This window comes from Piliocolobus tephrosceles, chromosome 16 (assembly GCF_002776525.5).
Source record: "Piliocolobus tephrosceles isolate RC106 chromosome 16, ASM277652v3, whole genome shotgun sequence".
Classification (NCBI taxonomy): domain Eukaryota; kingdom Metazoa; phylum Chordata; class Mammalia; order Primates; family Cercopithecidae; genus Piliocolobus; species Piliocolobus tephrosceles.
The window spans coordinates 4994362-5007516 of NC_045449.1; the positions used below are offsets into that span (position 1 = coordinate 4994362).

The 13155-nt window shown below is 48.1% G+C and overlaps 1 long non-coding RNA gene across 1 annotated transcript; it reads left to right on the forward strand.

Annotated features, from left to right (window-relative positions):
• The first annotated feature begins 2798 nt into the window (after positions 1-2798).
• Positions 2799-9060, forward strand: LOC111521320. Its single transcript, XR_002724915.1, has 2 exons — positions 2799-5095; positions 8716-9060. It is a non-coding gene; the product is annotated as an uncharacterized LOC111521320 (long non-coding RNA).
• The last annotated feature ends 4095 nt before the right edge of the window (positions 9061-13155 follow it).

Below are 13155 nucleotides of genomic sequence, written 5' to 3' on the forward strand. Positions count from 1 at the left end.
AAAAATAGGCAAACGGATGTGTGTTGTGTCTGCCCAGAGCAAATGAGTTGTCGATTTCAGTAATAATGATGATAACCTGATATGTCTGATAAATGTTTAGCAAACACCTGGCTCTGGCCGGGCACAGTGGCTCACGCCAGCACTTTGGGAGGCCGAGGAGGGCGGATCACCTGAAGTCAGTAGTTCGAGACCAGCCTGGCCATCATGGCGAAACCCCATCTTTGCTAAAAATACAAAAATTAGTCAAGTGTTTTGGCGGGCGCCTGTAGTCCCAGCTACTCAGGAGGCTGAGGCAGGAGAATTACTTGGACCTACGAGGCAGAGGTTGCAGTGAGCTGAGATCATGCCACTGCACTCCAGCCTGGAAGACGGAGCAAGACTCCATCTCAAACAAAACAAAACATCTGGCTCAGAAGATTCGTGATTTGCAGTGTTTACTAATTTCTTTTTTTTTTTCTTTCTTTTTTTTTTTTGAGATGGAGTTTTGCTCTTGTCACCAGGCTGGAGTGCAATGGTTTGATCTCAGCTCACTGCAACCTCCGACTCCCAGGTTCAAGTGATTCTCCTGCCTCAGCCTCCCAAGTAGCTGGGACTACAGGCGCCTGCCACCACGTCTGGCTAATTTTTGTATTTTTTTTAGAGACAGGGTTTCGCCATGTTGGCCAAGCTGGTCTCGATCTTTTGACCTTGTGATCCGCCCTCCTCTGCCTCCCAAAGTGCTGGGATTACAGGGATGAGCCCCTGCACCTGGCCAAAGCCTGAACTCTTTCTTATTAGGCTCATCCAAAGTTTAGCTGCTAAAAAACCTTCCTAAAAGCCAATTTAAAATTCTCTGCTAGGCCAGATGTGGTGGCTCACGCCTGAAATCCCAGCACTTTGGGAGGCCGAGGCAGGCGGATCACGAGGTCAGGAGTTTGAGACTAGCCTGGCCAATACAGTGAAACCCCGCCTCTACTAAAAATACAAAAATTAGGCATGGTGGCAGGCGCCTGTAGTCCCAGCTACTCAGGAGGCTCAGGCAGAAGGATCGCTTGAATCTGGGAGGCGGAGGTTGCAGTGAGCTGAGATCGAGCCACTGCACTCCAGCCTGGGCAAAAGAGCAACACTCCGTCTTAAAAAAAAAAAAAAAATTTCTTCTGAAGTGTGGATAGAACTTATCCTAGGCTAACAAAGCTGTGACTTCTTGGTTTGTGTTTCATTCATTCATTCAATAAATCAATCAATAAATTATTTTGCTAACCTTTAAGGACCCCATTTCAGCTGTGTGATATAGTAAACTCTGTAACCCTATTTCCAACAATGCCTTTTGCACAGCAAGTTCAAGGCTGAGGTGTCAGGTGATCAGAATTCCAGGCCTGGTTTGACAACAACTTTCTCTGTGAATCCTTCCCTTCTCTGAGCCTCAGTTTCCTTGTTGTAAAATGAAAGAATTCAATTGATAAACATGAAAGTGCTCCACGGATTTTGCCATGAATTTTTTTTTTTTTTTTTTGAGACAGAATCTCGCTCTGTCGCCCAGGCTGGAGTGCAGTGGCACAATCTCGGCTCACTGCAACCTCTGCCTCCCAGGGTCAAGCGATCCTCCTACTTCAGCCTCCCGAGTAGCTGAGATTACAGGTGCGTGCCACCATGCCCAGCAAATTTTTGTATTTTTAGTAGAGACGGGGTTTCACTGTGCTGGCCTGTCTGGTCTCAAACTCCCGACCTCAAGCAATCTGCCTGCCTCGGCCTCCCAAAATACTGAGATTACAGGCATGAGTCACCACACCTGGCCTTATTTTTCTTTGTTTTTAAAGACAGGATCTCACTCTGTCATCCTGGCTGGAGTGCAGTGGTGCAATCACAGCTCACTGCAGCCTTGACCTCCTGGGCTCAATCGATCCTCCTGCCTCAGTTTCCTGAGTAGCTGGAACCACAGGCATATGCCATCATGCCTGGCTAATTTTTGTATTTTTTTTTAGAGATGAGGTCTTGTTATGTTTTCCAGATTGGTCTCAAACTCCTGGGCTCAAGCAGTCCTCCTGTCTCAGCCTCCCAAAGTGTTAGAATTACAGGCATGAGCTACTGTACCTGGTCTATTCTAATTTTTAAAGATTCAATGAAACTCTAATTCTCAATAACATTCTCTGTCTTTGTCTCTCTCTCTCTCTCTCTCTCTCTCACACACACAGTTATATGTATATAACATATAGTTAAATATATAGTTACATTTTCATTATCCATTCATCTGTTTGTAGACACTGAGGTTGTTTCCATGTCTTGGCTATTATGGAAAATGCTGCAATGGACATGGGAGTCAAACATCTTTTTCCATCTCTTCACTTTCAGCCTGTGTGTTTCCTTAAAGGGCAGCATATACATTATATCTACATAATGATGTTTTGGTCAATGATGGACCGCATAGTAGATGGTAGTCCCATAAGATTATAATGAAATTGAAAAATTCATATCACCTAGTGATGTCATAGCCCTTGTAACATCATAGCACAATTATTTTTCAAATGAACTTGTATAGCTTACATGTACAGTGTTTGTAAAGTCTGCATCGTGTACAGTAATGTCCTAGACCTTCATATGCATCACTACTCACTGACTCACCCAGGGCAACAGCCAGTCCTGAAAGCTCTATGGCAAATACCCCATACAGATACACAATTTTTTAAAAATCTTTTTATTTTTATTTTATTTTATTTTTGACTTTCACTCTTGTCGCCCACGCTGGAGTCCAATGGTGTGATCTCGGCTCACTGCAACCTCCACTTCCCGGGTACAAGCAATTCTCCTGCCTCAGTCTCCCGGATTACAGGCACATGCCACCAAGCCCAGCTAATTTTTCTTGTTTTGTGTTTGTTTTTGTTTTGGGACAGAGTTTCACTCTTGTTGAACATCTCCTTTTAAAATGTATTGTTTTCCTAATTTTCGTTGAGTTGTCTGTGTTCTGCTGTGGCTTGCTGTGCTCCCTTAAAACAATTATTTTGAATTCCTTGTCAGGAAATATTTAGATCTCCACTTCTTTGGGGTTGGTTACTGTAAAATTATTGTGTTCCTTTCATGGTGTCATGCTTCCTCAGTTTTCATGTTGCTTAAAGTCTTACATTACTGTCTTTGTATTTACTTGAGGAAGTCACTTCTTCCTGTCTTTGATAACTGGCTTTGGGAGGAAAACACCTTCACCAGTTAACCAGGCTCAGGGATTCTGAGGCTATCTCGTACTTTTTCTACGGATGCACCCACTCCACTCCTCTTGTTCGCTCTTGGGATGGGGGGGATTCTTAAGATGGTATACCTTCTGTTAATACTGCAAAGCCAGGCCAAGCACGGAGAGTCTCCCATTTGTTTTCCTTAGGGGCAGTGCCCTGAAATGCTCATTTGTGTGCCTTCTCGCAGTCCTACGGTGTCAAGCCTGTTGAGTGCGTGTGCTTGCAAACCATCTGTAAAGCCCTACACTTGACGTCCAGGGTACACCTAGAGAGGTCCAGCCATGGGGTGGTGAGAGGGGTGAAGCACATAGAGTGTTCGGGGTGCCCGTGGGCCAGCTGGGGAGTCTACAGGTAAGGCATCCCAAGCAGCTTGTGGGCAGGCCCTTGATGGAGTCTGTGAAGCAGCTAGTAAGGTATGTGACCCTTTGTTGAGTTTTATACTCTGATTGCTGTGAGTCTCTTGCTTCTGTTCCTTCCTCCACATTCTCCCAGCTACTCGTTCATGTGCATCCCTTCAGTATTCTGGGTGGAATGAAGAAGAGGGAGTACTCTTAGGAAGCATCCTGCACAGCTGGGGAAACTGAGTGTTCGCTCATTATACTTTTACATTTCCCTGTGGGAGTTACTGTGGGCTGAGGGGGTCTGTCGTGTCACTGACCTGTACCACCTACGGGCAGGGGTGACACAGTGAAACTGTTCTTTTTATTTTCTTCAGTGTTCCTATGTTTAGATTTTTTGCTCCAATGGTGTTCTAGAATTTCTTCCCTGGACTCTCACAAAGGTACATTAATCCATGGATAGTTGTCAAAACCAGGGCACTGTGGAGGAAATGAGATGAATAGGAGTAGGAAACTCCTACTCCACCATCTGGGTCTCTCTGCCTTCTTCATATTTACTGTTATAGACTGATCTCTCCAGCTGGAAAACTCCTGGAGGACTGAACACTTTCTCAAGTACCACCTGAGTGGACAAAACATCAACTACTTTTCCTCTGCTCTCATACCACAGTCAACACAGAAGACTTCCATGGAACGTGTGGAAACTTATCCCTACCAACAGGCAAGCGATCAGTTCTACACTCAATAGCTTATTGGTGTCCTCCAATTCAATTTCACCACTACCACCCTGGAGACAGCATCAGATCACACAGATTAAGGGCTCAGTCCCACGAGACTTCCTGTCACTTCTGACGCCAATCACAAGCACCAGGATGTTTTACCCTTGCTTCTGACCTACGGGCTATAAATGGGGGTTCCCATGGCTTCCTCCTTGGGGTTGATTAATTTTCTACAGTGGCTCACAGAACACAGGGAAATGCTTATTTATGCTTACCAGTCTATTGTAAAGGATATTACAAAGGATACAGATGAAATGTTGCACAGGAAAAGGTAAGGGGGAAGAGGGACAGAGCTTCCACGCCCTCCAAGGACGCACTGCCTTGCAGGAACCTCCACATGTTTGGCTCCCCAGAAACTCTCTAAACCCTGTCCTTTGTGGTTGGCATGGAGGCTTCATTATGTAGGCATGATTGACGAGACCATCGACCCACTGGTGATCAGTTTAATTTTCAGCGCCTTTCACCTCCTGGGAGGTGGAGCTGAATGGGCCAATCTTCTAATCCTTCTGGGTCTCTTCAGTGATCAGCACCCATCCTGTGAAGCCACATATGAGCTGCCAGTCATAAGTCAACTCATTAGCATACAAAAAGATAACACTTCGAAGAGTCTAAGGATTTTAGGAGTTGCATGCCAGGAAATGGGGACAAAGACCAACTGTATATTTCACAATATTACACCCTCCCAACCATGGCACCCAGCGTATTCCTGAACACAATAGGAAATACCTGATAGATACTCGTTGACTGAAAAAAGAAGCTGAGTCGTCTGCAGAGAGAGGTGAGTTGCGGCTGGGTGCGACAGCTCATGCCTGTAATCCCAGCACTTTGGGAGGTTGAGGTGGGTGGATCACCTGAGGTTGGGAGTTCGAGACCAGCCTGACCAACATGGAAAAACCCCGTCTCTACTAAAAATACAAAAGTAGCCGGGCATGGTGGGGCATGCCTGTAATCCCAGCTACTCAGGAGGCTGAGGCAAGAGAATCACTTGAACCCCGGAGGCGGAGGTTGCGGTGAGCTGAGATCAAGCCATTGCACTCCAGCCTGGGCAACAGGAGGAAAACTCCATCTCAAAAAAAAAAGAGTTGCATACACAAAGGGGGCAACCTCATTCTACCAAACTTGAGCGCCTACTTTACCAGGCCATGTGCTGGACAGTGCAAGAATTCAAGAAAAGAATCCGAATTAGCATCTGCCCGCAAGAAAGTCCTGCAAGGTGTAGGAGGAAGTTGAAGCCATAATATGATGCAGGCTAAATACAGTGACCTTCAATTTGTGCCATACCCTATGCAAGCAGAGACTCAGAACTGGGCAAGTCATTCATGGGCAGAGCACATGCTCTACAGGACAGAAGGCACATAAGTTATTACTCTGCAAAGTGATGAATGCTAATGCTGTGGAAGCACAAAAGTGGGAGAGAAGAAAGGGTCTGAGTGGTAGCATTTGAACTGGGCCTTGAAGGATGTGTAGGAGCTCACCAAGTGGAGAGAATGTGGACAGACACAAAGCAGCCATAGTGTTTGGAGAGAAACAGATGGTTGCATGGCTGATCAAGAGTGACTGTATTGGGCAGTCAGAGGCCTGAGAGCAAAGTTTAGGGACACACACCAGAGCATCTGGATCTGCCCACTTCCTTGCTGTCTACATTCTTCCCCGACTCTACCATTTGTCCTTCCACCACAAGAGGAGGGCAGAAAGTTGGGGCGGTTGTGTTCTTTCTGCACATCTGAAATGCTGTCTGCTGGTCTGGGCAGCTAAAGAAGTTCCTAGATTAGCAGTTGGACCAGAGCGGGTAAGGAGAACGAAGGGCACCCTCTAGTGGTCATCTGTGGTGCTTTCTCCTTCTCGGGATTCTGGTCCTTCTGACCTCCCAAGAGGGGTGGCTGGACACACAAGATGTTCACCTTTTTTTTTTTTTTTTTTGAGAGTCTCGCTCTGTCACCCAGGCTGGAGTGCAGTGGGGCGATCTCCGCTCACTGCAAGCTCCGCCTCCCGGCTTCACGCCATTCTCCTGCCTCAGCCTCCCGAGTAGCTGGGACTACAGGCGCCCGCCACCTCGCCCGGCTAGTTTTTTTTGTATTTTTTAGTAGAGACAGGGTTTCACCTGGTTAGCCAGGATGATCTCGATCTCCTGACCTCGTGATCCGCCCCTCTCGGCCTCCCAAAGTGCTGGGATTACAGGCTTGAGCCACCGCGCCCGGCCAATTTTTTGTATTTTTAATAGAGACGGGATTTCACCATGTTAGCCAGGATGGTCTGGATTTCCTGACCTCATGATCCGCCCACTTCGGCCTCCCAAAGTGCTGGGATTACAGGCGTGAGCCACCGCGCCGGACGATGTTCACTTCTTAAAGCTATAGAGACCATCAGGCTAGAGGACACTCAGAAGAGGTTCTAGTCCACACCTCATCCCATGACTCAACGTTTTTGTCAACATCCGGGTGGCACCCAGCTTCTGCCGTTTTGTTTCTTCTGTTTCTTCTCACTCAGTCATCCAAGCCATGTGTAAAATGAGGGTGTTATTTTTTGTACCACTCACAAGTGTCAATTAATCCCCATCATGAGAAAAAAACTGAAGAAAGGGAAATCATAAAATAGAACATTAATATATTTTATTACAGTTTTTAAGAAGGTTTTTTTTTTGAAAGAGTTTCGCTTTTATTGCCCAGGCTGGAATTCTATGGCGCGATCTCTGCTCACTGCAACCTCTACCTCCTGGGTTCAGGCAATTCTCCTACCTCAGCCTCCTGAGTAGCTGGGATTACAGGCATGCGCCACCACACCAGGCTAATTTCGTACTTTTAGTAGAGATGGGGTTTCTCCATGTTGGTCAGGCTGGTCTCGAACTCCTGACATCAGGTGATCCGTCCACCTCGGCCTCCCAAAGTCCTGGGATTACAGGCGTGAGCCACCGTGCCCAGCACAAGAACTCATCTTTAAAGAGCTCTGAGAGCAGTATGGGTGGCCAAAGCACTCAGGTGGAACCGGAAGTCATCACTAAGCGACCGTGGCTGCTTTGTTTGTCCCTAACAATAGCCAAGCAGGTGTTGCAGCTCCTCTGTCTCCCACCCCAGCCCCCATGGCATTGAGGTAGGGTCTTTCCAGTTCAGATGTAAAAAGACAAGTGTATAAGTATTTGGGGATGTAGCAGGAGGCAGCCGTCTCTTGTGTATGAAGGGAGTCCCTGCCCACTTCTCCCCATTTCTGGAGGTAAAGATTCCCATGAAAGTTACTTGGAGCATTGGGCCCCTAATCCCCAGAACCCATGAATATGTTATTTCACATGGTGAAAGGGACTTTGCAGATACGACTAAGGATTTTGAAGTGGGGAAGTCATGCTGGATTATCCACATGGACCCCGTGTAATCACAAGGTCCTTCTGAGAGGGATGCCGGAGAGTCAGGGTCAGTGGCAAGGGACGTGCTGGCAGAGGCGAAAGACTGGGGAGATCCGAAGAAGGGCTCTCGAGCCAAGAAATGCAGGCTGTCTCGAGGAGCTGGTAAGGGCTGGGCAGTGGATTTTCCCCTGGGACAGGGATGGGGAGACAGCAGTGATTTCAGTTCTCACCCTTGAACCTTCTCTCTTCTTCGTTCCCAAACATGAGCCCACTAGCCCCATTACTCAACTGACTGGGAGCCACATGAACCATAACTCTTGTGATTTACCAGTTGTAATACTTAAGCATTTTCTGTGGCCTGGCAATTTATTTATTTATTTATTTATTCATTGATTTTTGAGACGGTCTCACCCTGTCACTCAGGCTGGAATGCAGTGGTGCAGTCATGGCCCAATGCAGCCTCAAACTCCGGGGCTCAAGTGATCCTCTCACCCAAGCCTCCCAAGTAGCTGGGACCATCGGCATGCACCGCCACGCCTGGCTAATTTTTAAATTTTTTGTAGAGAGGGGGGTCTCACTACATTTCCCAAGCTAGTCTCAAACTCTTGGCCTCAAGAGATTTTACTGCCTCGGCCTCCCAAAATGCTGGGATTACAGACATGAGCCACCGTGCCTGGCCTGGCAATTTAACCCAACTCAGTCATCTCCCCTCTGGATATTCTCCCCATGACATACTTTTCTGTGGTTTTAAAATACGCTCATACATTTTTTGAGACTCCTTTCATTGAGTCGTGGGAATCTATGTCCCCTCTATCTGAAAGTGGGTTGACGTGACTCACTTATAAACCACAGAATGTAGGGGAAGGAAAGCTTGTTAACTTTTGAGGATAAAAAATTGTACAGCTTTGGGCGGGGCATGGTGGCTCACACCTGTAATTCCAGCACTTTGCGAGGCTGAGGCAGCTGGATCAAGAGGTCATGAGTTCAAGACCAGCCTGGCCAACGGAAGGTCCTCTGAACGAGCTACACCATGGTTGAGCCATTGTGACCCCTGTGACCCACAGGTACAGGCCTCCTGGAGTCACAAAGCCTGGAGCAACAGGAGAACCACTAAAGAAGAAGAAACAGCTAGTTCCTGCCTTAACCAATTAACCCACCTTTCAACGTTCCACCACTGTGATATGTTCCTGCCCTACCCTAATTAATCAACCTTGTGATATCCTGCCTTGTGACTATGCACCTTGTGACATTCTTTCCCTGCCTTGAAAAACTGCCCCCTAACTGTAACTTTCCACTACCTACCCCAAACCTATAAAACCAGTTCCACTCCTATCACCCTTCGCTGGCCCTTTTCTCGGACTCAGGCCACTTGCACCCAAGTGAATAAACAGCCTTGTTGCTCACACTAAGCCTGCTCAGGTGGTCTCTTATACGGACGCACATAACAGCCAAGATGGTGAAACCCCGTCTCTACTAAAAATACAAAAGTTAGCCGGGCGTGGTGGCAGATGCCTGTAATCCCAGCTACTCGGGAAGCTGAGGCAAGAGAATCAATTGAAGCTGATGGGTGGAGGTTTCAGTGAGCCGAGATCAGGCCACTGCACTCCAGCCTGGGCGACAGAGTGAGACTCCATCTCAAAAAAAAAAAAAAAAAAAAAAAAAAAAAAAATATTGGCCAGACACGCTGGCTCATGCCTGTAATCCCAGCACTTTGGGAGGCCGAGGCGGGCGGATCACGAGGTCAGGAGATCGAGACCATCCTGGCTAACATGGTGAAACCCTGTCCCTACTAAAAATACAAAAAATTAGCTGGTTGTGGTGGTTGTGGTGGCGGGCGCCTGTAGTCCCAGCTACTCAGGAGGCTGAGGCAGGAGAATGGGGTGAACCCGGGAGGCAGAGCTTGCAGTGAGCCGAGATCGCCCCACTGCAGTCCAGCCTGGGCGACAGAATGAGACTCCGTCTCAAAAAAAAAAAAAAAGAATTATGAAGCTTCTACTTCGTCCTCTTGAGTCTCCCATTCAGTGGGCCGGGGGAAGCCAGCCACCACATAAGAAGTCCAGCTGCTATGAGACCCCGCCATGCTGGAGAAGCCACATAGAGCCCTGGGTTGGCAACCCCAGCTGAGCTACCAGGCCACAGTCCGTGCCAGCCGTGTGAGTGAGCCAGCTTGGACATCCAGCCCTGTAGAGCCTTCAGATGACATCTGAGCAGCTGCTAGGGAAACGCTGAGTGAGACTGGCTGGGCTCAGGCCTGCCTAAATTCCTGGCCCACAAAATCATGAGCAAACCAAGTGGCTATTTTGAGTCAACAAGATTTGGAGTAACTTGTTAACATCCATAGTGGCTGGAACAACTTTTTCTCTACCCTCCTGCCTGACTTCCACGCCTCCAGGGGCAAAGCATAACGCCCATTTTGCTGCAAACAGCGTACCTGGTCAGCCTCTCTTTTTTTGGGGGGGGGTTGGGGGATGGAGTCTCGCTCTGTCATCCAGGCTGGAGTGCAGTGGTGTGATCTTGGCTCACTGCAACCTCCGCCTCCCGGGTTCATGCCATTATCCTGCCTCAGCCTCCCGAGTAGCTGGGACTACAGGCACCCCACCCGCCAACACGCCCGGCTAATTTTTTGAATTTTTAGTAGAGATGGGGTTTCACCGTGTTAGCCAAGATGGTCTCGATCTCCTGACCTCGTGATCCGCCCGTCTCGGCCTCCCAAAGTGCTGGGATTACAGGCATGAGCCACCACGTCCAGCCCCTGGTTGGCCTCTGTATCACGGCTGAGTGCACCCCTGTTATCTTGCCTTCCCAGGCCTTCACTCCCTCTTCAGTGAAAAGCAACCCTTTCTTTTGAGAAAATGTGCCCCCATTGCCCAACCTCTTTATCAATCACATTGTTTCCAGTCAGAGCTGCCACGTTCCTATTTTCACTCTCCACTGCCACATGGGAATGCAGATGGCCTCCAGGAGGTGAAGAAGGCAGCGAAATAAGTTCTTCCCCAAAGCCTACAGAAAGAACCTGCCTGCCAACACATCTCAGACTGCTGCACTTTGGCACCACCAGATCTGTAAGAGAATATCAAACGTGTGATTGATATTTTGCTACAGCAGAAACAGGAAGTGAATACGCCCTTCAACACCTGCTTTTTTTTTTTTTTTTTTTTGAGACAGAGTCTCACTCTGTTGCCCAGGCTGGAGTGCAGTGGTGCAATCTTGGTTCACTGCAACCTCCCCCTCCCGGGTTCAAGCAGTTCCCCTGCCTCAGCCTCCCAAATAGCTGGGACTACAGGTGTGAGCCACCATGCTGGCTAATTTTTGTAGTTTTGAGTAGAGACAGGATAGCACCATGTCGGCCAGGCTGGTCTCGAACTCCTGACCTCAGGTGATCCACTCGCCTCAGCCTCCCAAAGTGCTGGGATTACAGGTGTCAGCTACCACGCCCGGCCCCAGTACTTCTTTGTTTATGTCTAAGCCAGTTCCAGGAAGGCTGCCACCGTTTGCTACCAAAATAATCCTTACACAACAATGGTGAGGATCCTTCCATCTCCTCTACTCTGGCCCTTGAAGCCTTATCAATGGTGAGGTCACAGTCATTGTTTGTTGTTTGGTTGAGAAGTGAGGGGGTGGGGTAGGAGGAAGAAGGTCTATTTTTAAAAATCGCATACACTAAAAAAGGTTCAGGCTCTGAGAATCTGTGAAATCTTGCCTAATTTTGGCTTTCCCCATAGGAACCCACCAGAAACGTATTCAAACTTGTACAGAGCACCCTTGATGCAACTAAGTCCATCTTAGAAAAATGCTCCATTTTCTATTTCATAGAGCACTTTCCCAACTAGGATAAGATGTTTTTGCTTAAGAAACAAATTAAAAAAGAAGAAAAAGAAAAAGACTGCATCCAACCAGATAAAGATGCAAACAAGCACACTCTTCCACCATCAGTTTTCATCAGAGGACTCCATGACTATAAACCATCAGGCCTCGGCTGGCTGGGTGCAGTGGCTCACACCTGTAATCCCAGCACTTTGGGAGGCTGAGGCAGGTGGATCACAAGGTCGGGAGTTGGAGACCAGGCTGGCCAACATAGTGAAACTCCATCTCTATTAAAATACAAAAATTAACCGGGCGTGGTGGCATTCACCTGTAGTTCCAGCTACTTGGGAGGCTGAGGCAGGAGGATCGCTTGAACCTGGGAAGTGGAGGTTGTGGTGAGCTGAGATCATGCCACTGCACTCCAGCCTGGGAGACAAAGCAAGACTCCATGTAAAAAAAAAAAAAAAAAAAAAAAAAAAAAGGCCGGGCGCGGTGGCTCAACCCTGTAATCCCAGCACTTTGGGAAGCCGAGGCGGGCGGATCACGAGGTCAGGAGATCGAGACCATCCTGGCTAACACGGTGAAACCCCGTCCCTACTAAAAAAATACAAAAAACTAGCCAGGCGAGGTGGCGGGCGCCTGTAGTCCCAGCTACTCGGGAGGCTGAGGCAGGAGAATGGCGTAAACCCGGGAGGCGGAGCTTGCAGTGAGCTGAGATCTGGCCACTGCACTCCAGCCTGGGTGGCAGAGCGAGACTCCGTCTCAAAAAAAAAAAAAAAAAAAAAAAAAAAAAAAAAAAAAAAAAAAAAAAGCAAGCTTCTAACAGCTTGAAATAGCCATAACCCATCATTATCACTCATAAGAACTCAGCATTTGGCTGGGCGTGGTGGCTCACGCCTATAATCCCAGCACTTTGGGAGGCCAAGGCAGGTGGATCACCTGACATCAGGAGTTTGAGACCAGCCTCCCAACATGGTGAAACCCCATCTCTACTAAAAATACAAAAATCAGCTGGGAGTGATGGTGGGTGCCTGTAATCCCAGCTCCTCAGGAGGCTGAGGCAGAAGAATCACTTGAACCCAGGAGACAGAGGTTGCAGTGAGCAGAGATCGCGCCTTTGCACTCCAGCCTGGGCAACAAGAGTGAACTTCTGTCTCAAAAAACAGACAAACCAAAAGAACTCAGCATTTGACCCCTGAAAGCTCAGCCACATTAAAGGCTCTTCCTTGCAAGATCTATTACCGGGCCCAGACCACCAGACCAGGACTCCTGTCTTCCTGCTCCCCGGGACTTGTTCCTTAACCCTTTCTCCTATCTCTTTTTCCTCTTTATGTTAAATGTTACTTTGTTTGTTGTGGGATGTTTAATATGTGACACTTACATATTAATTAAGTATGTTATTGGCCGGACGCGGTGGCTCAAGCCTGTAATCCCAGCACTTTGGGAGGCCGAGACGGGCGGATCACGAGGTCAGGAGATCGAGACCCTCCTGGCTAACACGGTGAAACCCCGTCTCTACTAAAAATACAAAAAATTAGCCGGGCGAGGTGGTGGGCGCCTGTGGTCCCAGCCACTCGGGAGGCTGAGGCAGGAGAATGGCGTGAACCCAGGAGGCAGAGGTTGCGGTGAGCTGAGATCCGGCCACTGCACTCTAGCCTGGGCGACAGAGCAAGACTCCGTCTCAAAAAAAAAAAAAAAAA